The following is a 12,407-nucleotide window of genomic DNA, read 5'->3' on the forward strand; positions in this document are numbered from 1 at the left end:
CTGCTCCTTGTCCTCTGACTGCCCACTCCTGGGACCCCCCCGTGCCTAACCAGCCCCTCCAGCATGCCCCCCATCCAACACCCCCTGCTCTCTGTCCCCTGACTGCCCTGACTCCTATCCAAACCCCCACCCCCAGACAGGCCCCCCGGGACTCCCACGCCTATCCAACCCCACCTGTTCCCTGTCTCCTGAGCGATTCCCCCCAGCCCGAACCTCCATCCCATCCAACCGCCCCCTGCTCCCTGTCCCCTGACTGTCCCCACCTGGACCCCCTGCCCCTTATCCAACCCCTCCACTCCCTGCCCCCTTACCATGCCATTCAGAGCACCAGGACTGGCAGCTGTGCCGCCCAGCTGGTGCCAGCCATGCCGCCGCACAGTCTAGAGCACAAGGGCAGGCTGGTGGCTCTTGCAGCTGTGCTGCCTGGCAGGAGCTCGCAGCCCCACCGCCCAGAGCGCTGGTGGCACGGCGACCTGAGACTGCATGGGAGGGAGGACAGCAGGGGAGGGGCCAGGGTCTAGCCTCCCCGGCCAGGCGCTCAAGGGCCGGGCAGGAGGGTCCCACGGGCTGGATGTGGCCCAGGGGCTGCAGTTTGCCCACCTCTGCTTTAGAACAGAAGAATGGCTATAGTGGGTCAAACCAATGGTCCATCTAACCCAGTATCCTGTCTGCCCACAGAGGCCACTGCCAAATGCTTCAGAGGGAATGACCAGGACAGGGCAATTATTTTATTACTTTTATACTGAGATTACAGAATTAGAAACTGAGCTCAGCCTCTGAATGCATCCGATGAAGTGAGCTGTAGCTCACGAAAGCTTATGCTCAAATAAATCGGTTAGTCTCTAAGGTGCCACAAGTACTCCTTTTCTTTTTGCGAATACAGATTAACACGGCTGCTACTCTGAAACCTATAACAAACTGTGTATTTTATATGCCAATCTCAGCACTAGAGATGGCCAAACGTGGGCAAAGCACTCAGCAAAATTTCAGTGCTGTTCGTTTAATGGCCCAAGAGTTCGGCTCCTACCACGGTCAGAGAGCTTCCATCTGGGGCATGAAAAAATGTTAGAACAGTATCACAACTTATTTATTCTAATGTAGAATTCACAATGCTTATTTTCTGGCTGTGCAAAGAGGCTCTGCCATTGCACATCCACTCACAGAAAACTAAAAGTGGCTTTTATCAGTAAGCATGTGAGACCTACCTCCGCTGCAGAATGGAAGGGGGGTTCCAGAGAGCAAAAATGGGGCACTTAAAAATGCATTGTTTTGTTTCAAGGACAAAGAGTATTGTTTGACCCTAACAGAGGCTCGCAATGATAAAAATGCTGTTCATTAAATGATTCAAGGTCATATTTCAGATATATTAACTAGAAAGGTGCTTTGTTGTTGTTTCTTCTGTTTTCTTCAGCTTTCTCGGGTGCATGCCATCCAGCCTTTCAAATTTTTAAGATTTAGAAAAATCCTAATTTCTTAATCACATGTTCTGGAATGATTCTGATTTCCCTCAATATTTCCTCCCGCCCCTGGGGAAATATACCCTATGCCTGTTTCTGGCATCTGTCTTCCATAATCCTCTGTGCACACCAAGGCAGAGGATTTATTTAATGGTTTAGAAATGTCCACCTTTTAAATTATTTTTGCTTGTGTTGTTCTCTCTTAGTGGGAGGAAGAGTGTTAAAGATCGTTTTCTTAAAGTGGCACTATCAACTTAAAAGTCACACTTCTGTCTGAACATTTTTTTACCTACTGTTGTTACAAGTAACACCTAAGATTACCATAATGAGAGAGATTAGAGGAAAAATATATTTCTATTCCCGTTCTTCCTCCCTGAGTGTCTCTGCGCATGTCTACGCTGCCCTGCAGTTTGCACTGTCGGGGCATGAACAGCAGCGAGCACCAAAATGCTTCACGGTAACTCCCCCATGTGGATGCTGCAGGTGCAAACTAAAAGGCTGACACAAACTAGGAATTGTTTAGCCTTTTAATTTTCACCTGCAGTGTTCACATAAGGTAGTAACAGGCCCACTGCTATCTACCCCTATAGTCTGGACTGCAGGGCAGTGTAGACATACCCTCAGTTACTTGCCCAAGGTTAGGCAGGAAGTCTGTGGCAGAACAGGGAGCTGGACCTGCATCTCCTGAAGCTGAGGCTAACACCCTAAGACCTGCCTGATCCTTCATCTCAGAGGAGAGAGAAATATTTTTAAAGAACACATTGTAAAAGCCCAAACATTGGCAGGGACAGGTATAGAACTTGAATATTCTTAATTATTTTTAAAAAATGAATTCAATTTCAAGTTGGCAGTATCCCTTTGACCACTTGTGTCATTTTGTTTGTCCAGGTACTTTTTCTTCTATTCTTTGTTTATAAAAAAACAACATTTTTAAAAGGGGGGTAAGATGGCTTTTAAAAAGCTGCTTTGAACCCGAGACTTATGCCAAGAGAGGAGATTTTCTCTTTCCTCTTCACTTCTTGAGTCATGCAGAAATCTCTCATGCCAAACCATTTCACTTCTTCTATCTTTATTACAGGCCTTAGGGTTGCATCATTCTGGACCAGCTGCAATCCAATCTGGCCTAACTAATACTTCTAATATAATATTTATAACAAACCCCTTTGAAGCAGGGGTGACTTTTGCCGACAAACGCCATGAGCTCTCTCTCTCCTTTCCATTTTATTGTCTGCCGCTTCTGGTGAAGAAGGAGAAGATCTGATCATGAAATTCTCCTTCGCCGTTTTAACGGCACAAGCACATTTGCTCTACAAGCCTATTCATTAGCGAGTGCTTGCTGATCAGATGCTGGGACATTCTAGGGCAGCAAAAATGTGATTGCAATGGATACCATGATATTCTGAGCTCATAGCACATCAATATCATGATGCAGTTACACACTGACTTTTACATTTGTTGTTTTGGGGACATATAAATTGTTGATCAGTCTTATCCAAGATATTTTGGACATAGGAGAGTTATCGGGTGTTGCAACAGGAATAGGAAAGTACAAAGTACAAATACCAAGTTTCATAGGACTATAAATTGGTGTAAAACCTTCTTACAGGTGAGCAAGTATCTCTCCTATATTTGGTTACAGCAGACCATTAGAGCATATCCTGTAGGGAACAATCCTCCGTTAGCCGGCGGATGGACTAAATAACCTACTAGACTTTTTTCCTGTCTAACGTTTATGATTCAAATAGCTTCACCCTTGCAAAAGTAGTTTTGTGGGGATATTAGGTTTGGATAATAATCCAGATTACATGGAAGACAATAAAATGCCTGGAAAAATAAAGTATCCACCCTGGTTAGAGATACCCAACATTTCTGAACTCTTCAACCCAATTCAAAACAACCAAGTAGAGACAGTAAACAACAAAGAGACTGTGGATCTAAACAACACACTAAGCACACCTTGGTTTTAATGCTACATCCTTTTAGCCACCCTCTGCCTCTAGTTTGTCTAATTAGATTACAGTAGTGTGAGGGAAGGACTTATTATATAAACTAGTGTAAGGAAGGTCAAATTAAATATATATGGCAGCATTGGGAAAAAACATGGAGATGTTCGCGAGAGCAGCGGACAAGTGGGGAACAAACATTTGGATGATAGGTCTTTTCCATCTCTTCCTTGTATGATTTAAAGCCAACTGTCAACTCTCATTTCATATTGTTACTCACTACTGTAAACCAAGGATGCTCCTTTAAACAGACCTTCTGACATGAGGCAGAGGTGACCCACAGTGGTGGTCCTTGGATTGTCCAGATCTAATCTAAGTACACAGCAAGAAAAATGCATTCTAAATACAAGGCAAACAGCAAGTAGCTTGATACTTTCATTATTTCAATTGTGAACTATGGCTGTATTTGTTCTTGGATAGACAGGGGAAGTGATTTATACTGGAAACTCTCCATTGGCCACAAGAAGCAGAGTATCATTGCATTGTGGAACCCTCATAGTACCTATTTTAGAGTTTTGGCTCTTCAAGGCAAAGACAATGCCTTCCTTCCTTTGCGTACAGTGCCTAGCCCATTGTGATCACTAATGGACAACAATAAATGTTGTCTGAACAGCAGCAAGGTAAAGCCTATGTCTGACTGGCATTGCTCAAGTGTAACTGTTTTAAATGTGGGACAACTTGCCCAGTTCAAACCCGCCTAACAAGCTGCCTTCTAGTCGATTCTAAATATATGACAAACCAAAGAGCAGTAAAACAAGACAGCAGGTTCAGACAGTTAAGCTCTAGATTGACTTCATCCAACTTAATGCTTTTTAATCACTTTCTGAACAAAAGATTTAGTTCTCATAATCCTCCTTTTGCTCAATTTGCTGTTCGTCCTTTATATGGAATCTACTATGTTTAATTTCCCTAGTTTTTTTCTGAATGAGTTTTCATAAGAAAAAAAATTGCTAATATCTCAGGACAAATGATTTTTCAAGGGCCATCATTTTTGCAATGCCATCTTCCCTCATATGGGTTCCTCTTTGGAAAGCAGCAGCCAAAACCACATGTAGTCTTTTTCAGTGTGTAATCTGCATGCTCTTGCTGTGCTTGTGTTATTCTTTATTGCACTGAAGTACTGTTACTCTGCATTTATCTAATGAAAAACATACAATGATTAAAGCTAGTTTGAATGAGAACACTGTCTGCCAGCCCTTCTGTCTCCAAATTCTGAAGTACCAACCTTTCAATTATCCTCTAAATATGCACAGTGAGTGCCTGATTTTCAGAGATGCCTAGTACCTGCAGTTCCCATTGACTTTAACTGGAGCTGTGTGGGGTCAGCACCTCTGAAAATCTGTGTAGTTAGTCACAAACTGCCAGCCAAGCTTTTCCCAATGCACAGTTCTGGCCCTGTGAGTATTCCACGCACATCCCCTGGACTGCAAAGCTCTCTCTCCTGAACAGTGCAAGAACAGATTCGCTACATTCTAAGGTCCACTGCTGGAATCTTTAGACTCTGTGGTCATGTCTACAGAGCATGCAACGCCCACACGCACTAGCACACTAAAAGCCCACCCCCGCTCTACCTCTCAAGCTTGAGAAACTGAGCTCCAGCTCACCTTGCATCAAAGCAACATCTACATAGCTATTTTTAGCGCACTCGTGTGAGCCCTGCTAATAGGAGTCCGTGGACCTGAGCTGGAAGGCTCACTTCCAGATGCAGTGTAGACATACCGTAAGAGGACCTGGGGCTAAAATGTCCAGTTAGGCTTGAGTCCATTATGCTTCTATGTGCACACTAGGGCAAATTCTCCTCACAGTGAATACATGTAACTCTTGATTGTATGCAAGTCTCTGGGTTGGGGGTTGTGTGTGAGGACAAATTCAGTAAACTGCTACTAGAAAGGGGGACACAAAGGCATTTCCAATAAAAGGGAGTTTTGTAATACCAGAATCTGTAACACTAGGGTTTTTTTTCTATTTCTGTAAATATTAAGGGCCAAATTCCTCCCTCAGATACATCTGTGCAACCTCATTATCTGCAGGAGGCCAGATCCTGAGATGGTGTTAATAGTGGCTGATTTACACCAGCTGAGGATTTGGCCCAATGAATCAGAAGGGTAGAATTTGGAAAATATTGTCTTTTCAGACATACGTAGCAATGGTGTGAGCGTGTTCACTTTATATAGTATTACTGCATCCTGTTTTACCCATCCTTTAAATTTATTATGGGACAAACAGGATGGATGATGACTCAGCCAGGGGTGGCTTGACATTCAGAAGCTTAGACCTGCTCCCACTTCCATTAAAGTTCACAACAAAGGTATCGTTGGTTTCGGGGGGGTGGGGGTAGGGAGGAAGCAGGCGTGGGTCAGATATTTCTTGGCTGAGATAACGGGCAGGCTGGCAGGCTTAAACAAAACCAACATCCTTGATTTTTTAACAAACACAAAGCTATGCTTCCCCCCCGCAAAAAAACAGCTTCTCTCTGGCATTATTTTTTGTAGCTGACTGTAACATAGGTGTAATATCCATGCAAAGTCTTCTTATCCAGTCAAGTCGTTCCCTTTGTAGATTTAAGAGTGTGGGGAGCAGCTTCAGCATCTCTCATTTGTCTCTGATTTTTAATTAAAAGATTTCTTTCTTTAGGCCAATGATCTCTTGTATTAAAGACTAACAAGACTCAGGGTGGAGAAAAAAGGAAACAATCTCACATTCTGAAGTAACTGTTAAGAGGATGCTGGTTTTCTATGCATGGACAAGGAGCTCTCATCATGTGAAGAGATTCTATGCAGAATGAATGAGGATTGACAAAGTGCTGGGAGATTTAAGAGCATCTTAAGCTGCTGGGCTCTAGGACGTGTTGATTCTACCCTATAAATGGCTTGGACCTGCTTCCTGAAAGACCACTACTCCTACTAGTGCCACTTCCGGCTGGTGAAGTTGCCTGAGCTACAGCCCCCTTGACATAATAGAGAGGAGCCTGGCGGTAGAGTGTTCTCCAAGAGGAGCCCCCTCAGCTGTGAAACAGGCTTTTGTCCTTGTTGGAAAACAGTCCAGGAGTGCTGGCCTGCACGGCATGCTGCAAGGCCTGTCTTTGTGGTGGGCTTTTCAAGAGGATGGGGCAAATTGTTGGGGGAAGAGGAGATTGGGTGTTCTTGCGGGGACATTCCCACCTATTGGGCTATATTGAGGTTGGAGCTTTGCTGCTGGTTTTGGGTGGGACAAGAGTTTATTGTTGTGGGGATTTTTGTTAACTAAACAGTGTAGTGGGTGGGCACCTTTGAAAATATCCCTATCAATCTATATATCATTAAAAAGTTGCAGCCTCAAGGATTGGGTCCATCAGAAGGATGATCCAAGATGTCCTAGCTACTACAAGTCCCATGGTGAGTGTTCCAGGTAGGCTGCCACACCCTTAAAAGCAAAGTAATTAGAGGGCTGATAGGCAAATAGTTTTCTTCATGAGCCACATGTGGAGGAGGCTTATGTATTAATTTTGTTTGAGTTGCAAATTCTATAATCCCCATAAGGAGACAGGGGAAAGACATGCAAGTGCAATGTTCTTACTCCTGGCCTTTGTGAGATAATTATAGTCTGTTTTTATTAGCTGTGGGTCTCATTTTGGTCTTATCCTGTCTGCCACCTGCCATTCATTTCTGTGTTCAATACTGCCTTAGACAGCACTGCTGCTTGCTTTTGTCTGCCTCTCTTAATTTCTCTTTTCCTCTGAACAATGTTGCACATTCTCTAAACTCTAATATTCACTTGCCTAGCCACCTGCGTGCTCTCTCACTCTCTCTGTCCAAAAAAACCCAACAACCCCACCCTAAAAAAATCCTCTTTGCTCCTGGGCCTGGCACAGCAAAGGAGTACAACTGTGTACAATTCAGGAGTTTTAGTTCAGAGAGGTTTGTATGAACTTTTGGTTTGGTTTTGAACTTCCTGAGTTTGCACCCCCCTGAAAGTCACTAGATTTTCAGGTTCAGAGAAACCCCAAAACTCAAAGTAAAAACTAGTTGAAACCACTATCACCTGGCTTCATATCAAAACAATAAGAACCTGTGAATTTCACATGACTGCAGTGAGAAGCTATAAAATAGCCATGATGGAATGAAGTAACTCTTGTGGTGCGTCCCTGGAGCAAGGGGCCAGAGGCTCCGCAAAGCTGTGTCCATCCCAGATCCAATTTAATGCTAGCATTATTGCTATTGGTTCGGCTGTCATGAGAGCTACATAATCAGATATGATTTTAGATGTACTAATTCTCAATTTTGGTATGCAATATGTTGTCCCTACTCTTCCTGTTTTTTTGAGCCCATCTGTATATATTTCACCAAACCGATTCCACTTTTCACTAGATACTGGTACACTTAATTTTTAATTCTCTTTTTTACCCTTAAATTTCTAAAATTAACCTAAATCCATGTTTGGGCATGCAACTTTCCATCCATAACGAATTTTCCCATGACTAAGACTTTTAACTTCATTCAGCTTTTCGTTGTCTTTCAACTCCTGCATCCACCCTTTACTTCAGACAGCCCATGGCACGCTCACACCGGTTGCTATAGCTTGCCTACCGCATTCCCAACAGTTCTCATATACTTGGTTGGTCCTTTTGTTGTTGCAGTTCCCATTAGCTCTGGCCCAGAAAGTTAAGTCCAGAAGTCTCATTCGTACTGTAACTGGCGTTTCACTAGAAGCTATGTGTAGTGCATATAGGCATTGTAATAAATGCACTGCACACAATTCGTAGTGGCTGGGCTCATATTAAATCTAATTTTTTAGGTTCTGATTTTGATGCTGACTTAAAAGCTTGGCAGCCATAGTCAATAACTGGTCTGATTAAGGCTCTGTGTACTATCAGCACTGTTTTCTTATCTGTCCCCCAATTAGCCCTAGCAAGAGTTCTAAGCAGGTTAATCATTCCTGTACATTTACCCTTAACGTAGTTTGTATGATCTTTTCAAAGTAATTTTGTATCGAATATTACCCCTAAGAACTTAAACCCTTTAACTATATCTATTTGTTCTCCATACAGATACAGTCTGGATTCCTTCGTAACTTTCCTTTTACTAAAGAACAATCCTTTGGTTTTAGCAATGGAGAACTTGAAACGCCATGCAATTTCCCCAGTTGGAAGTCTCGTGTACCTCCCCATTTCCTGCCCTCTGGCCACTCTTTATAGGGGCAGTGTGGCCCAGCCCCCTTTAATTGACTAGATTGGGACCAGCTACCCTGTCATCAGAGTCTTTTACTCTTGACAGTGTCCTTTAAATGCTAGCAATTATTGTTATTCTGACATACCAAACATTTGAGCCCATATTTAGCCTGCATATAGTTAAGTTTTATAAAGCCTAATGGGAACACAGGAATTGCCATAACAGATCTGAACAGCAGTCCATCAGGTCCAGTATCCTGTGTCTGACAGTGGCCAGTACCGGATGCTTCAGAGGAAGTGCAATACGTCTTGTTGTAGGTTATAGGGACAGTCCTGATATTTGGGGCTTTGTCTTATCAGTACCTATATCGGCACCTATTACCCCCAACCCCCATCCCAATTTTTCACATTTGATGTCTGGTCACCCTGTTGTGAGTAGTTATGGAATAACTTCCGCTTAGGAATAGTTTCATTCTAACCTCCATTAGTTAGAGGTTGGCTTATGCGCTGAAGCACGTGAGTTTATATCCCTTCCAAATGGTTTCATTTATGATTCACAGGGCCCCCAAATAGGTGTAGAAAGGTAATTCAGTGTCCATATCTTGCCAACAAGGACACTGATGATGATGATGATGTGGACACCTGTCCATTAGGAACTAGAATAAGTTCAACACATCATTTCACATAGGCCACCAGTCAGATTCCTGAGTGCCAACAGAATGCTCAGTGCTGGGCAAATATAGATGGCAGAGCCCCTGGCACACAAGCTCATGTTACAGATTGTAACAACTTTAAGCCATTTTTTCCTAGAGCCAGAACTCAGAGTTTGATAAATCTCATGAGGAGATTATTTTCTTTGCCCACTGTGCTGGTCATATCATACCCTCTTTGAATTGCTCTTGCTTCCTGTTTTTCACTACAGGAAATTCACCAGGCATCCTGATCTAGTTTTAATTTCAACTGATAACTTTTAAGTGAAGGTCTCTACTATCCATTTCCAATGCCCCCAGCCATTCACTCTTTCAGGGGACACACAGTTGAGCTCTATAATGCCTAAATATATCCCAGATGTATCATAGACCCATTATGTAAATGTAGTTGCAAAAATAAAAAAGCACCCTTTATCTTCTTTATAATTTGCAAAATTTAAATTCAGCACATCTTTCATTACTTCCTGTCATAAATATAAAGGGAAGGGTAAACCCCTTTGAAATCCCTCCTGGCCAGGGGAAAGCTCCTCTCACCTGTAAAGGGTTAAGAAGCTAAAGGTAACCTCGCTGGCACCTGACCAAAATGACCAATGAGGAGACAAGATACTTTCAAAAGCTGGGAGGAGGGAGAGAAACAAAGGGTCTGTGTGTCTGTCTATATTCTGTCTTTGCCGGGGATAGACCAGGAATGGAGTCTTAGAACTTTTAGTAAGTAATCTAGCTAGGTACGTGTTAGATTATGATTTCTTTAAATGGCTGAGAAAAGAATTGTGCTGAATAGAATAACTATTTCTGTCTGTGTATCTTTTTTGTAACTTAAGGTTTTGCCTAGAGGGGTTCTCTATGTTTTGAATCTAATTACCCTGTAAGGTATCTACCATCCTGATTTTACAGGGGGGATTTCTTTATTTCTATTTACTTCTATTTCTATTAAAAGTCTTCTTGTAAGAAAACTGAATGGTTTTTTTTATTGTTCTCAGATCCAAGGGTTTGGGTCTGTGGTCACCTATGCAAATTGGTGAGGCTTTTTATCCAACATTTCCCTGGAAAGGGGGGGTGCAAGTGTTGGGAGGATTGTTCATTGTTCTTAAGATCCAAGGGTCTGGGTCTGTAGTCACCTAGGCAAATTGGTGAGGCTTTTTACCAAACCTTGTCCAGAAAGTGGGGTGCAAGGTTTTGGGAAGTATTTTGGGGGGAAAGATGTGTCCAAACAGCTCTTCCCCAGTAACCGGTATTTGTTTGGTGGTGGTAGCGGCCAATCCAAGGACAAAGGGTGGAATATTTTGTACCTTGGGGAAGTTTTGACCTAAGCTGGTAAAGATAAGCTTAGGAGGTTTTTCATGCGGGTCCCCACATCTGTACCCTAGAGTTCAGAGTGGGGGAGGAACCTTGACACTTCCACTTTCAGTCTAAATGAAATCAATTAGATTTCACTATAAACATCTTACAAATGAGACAATACTGTTGGCATATTTACCCTTTAAGTTGGTTATAAATGTTTTCATGCACTTAAGTATAAGTGCAAATTAATATAGAGCATTCCATGAGATTTCTCTCTCAATTAAGCAATTTCAATGAAATTTCTTAATGAAAATAAGTACTGTTTCCTGCCATTGTGTAAAGTCAGAAAAAGGTGATCAGATACACAGGGACATATCAAATATATGTAAAATCCTCTCCCAACAGGTTTTGCTGGTGAGAGACAAAGAATATGCCCTAAAACCATGTGAAGGAGAGAAGGCCAGATGACTAGATTGAAATTATATCTAGATTCATCTGGAAAACAGGAACATGGTTTCTCTGAATAACAGACACAGAGCCCCAGGCATTTTATATGTTCAAAAATTAAACTTACAACTGGCATACATCTGGCAACAATCTTGTACACTGAATCCATTTGGTTGGCCAGATGGCCTGAGACTTGCAGCTTTTTAATCTCACACACAAAGCAGTTCAGGCTGGAAAAAAAAAATAAGTACAACATAATACAGCATTGTGACACAACGCTCCTTTTATTGGTTTTGGAACTATAGGTACTGAAAAATATGGGCAAAACAAATGTTGTTTTCACAACTTACTTTCCAAATATGACATATTCTGCCACTGCTTCCCCTTTTCTTCTGTTTCCAAACACTTATTTACCATCAGTCTGCATGCTGTAGACAGGGAAACTGCATAATTTGCCACTATTCTTTTGCAGTCAGGTGAAGCAAGAGTGTTAAGTCTTAATACTCCTCTATTTTCTAGTCTCTTCAGAAAAAACAGTCAATGATGACTGTCTATTAAAAAGGGAAGCAGCTTTAAGATGTAAACTTCTCTATAGTCAATATCTTCAAACAGTCGTGGGCTAGAAACACCTGACACTTTATTTTCATTGCTCAGGATCTGAGGTTTTTCAATAGAAAACTTTCTTGGATCTCAATTCCAGTTCATTCTATTTCTCCCATTAACTTGAACTGGAGCGGTTGTCTTTTCCCCTATATATAATCTGAATTCCACTGATCAGTCCTTAATTGAAGTTTCTCATATAGGACCTGATGCAAGTCAATGGAAAGACATCTATTGACTTCAGTGGAATCTGATCAGGCCTTTACTAAACCATCATGTCCCTATTTTAACTTTCACACAGTCTGTCTCTTAGTTCAGTTTGTACCACCAAAAAGGGGAGTACATTGTTTTGAGTTTGACTTCATTCATCTGGGTTTTTGGTAGAGCTATATAGTAAAGGTACAAATACTGCATGCCTGGTAAAGGAGGCAGAAATCCAAACTGGCCATCTAATAAAATCTGTCAGAATTTCTACTCTCTCATCCTGAGCTGTATTTGTGTGTTAATAAAGGCTACATATTACACCCAGCTGATTGCTTGTCATAAATGTTACTTGCCTTACTCTCTGGTTAGTGGTATTATTGATCCATAGTCTGCTCTGGATTCTGTTAACTCACTGTCCACCTACAGTTTGGTAGAACAGTGTCTTGATTCATTGGTAAGGCCACCATTTAAGTGATGTCTTTTGGGTTGATTCTTTGTGTTTGCAGTTTTAGAGACATCTTAGTGGATAAAGTATTTGACCTACTGAAGTAAGTATAAA

Source organism: Natator depressus, chromosome 11, assembly GCF_965152275.1.
Source record: "Natator depressus isolate rNatDep1 chromosome 11, rNatDep2.hap1, whole genome shotgun sequence".
NCBI classification, from domain to species: Eukaryota; Metazoa; Chordata; order Testudines; family Cheloniidae; genus Natator; species Natator depressus.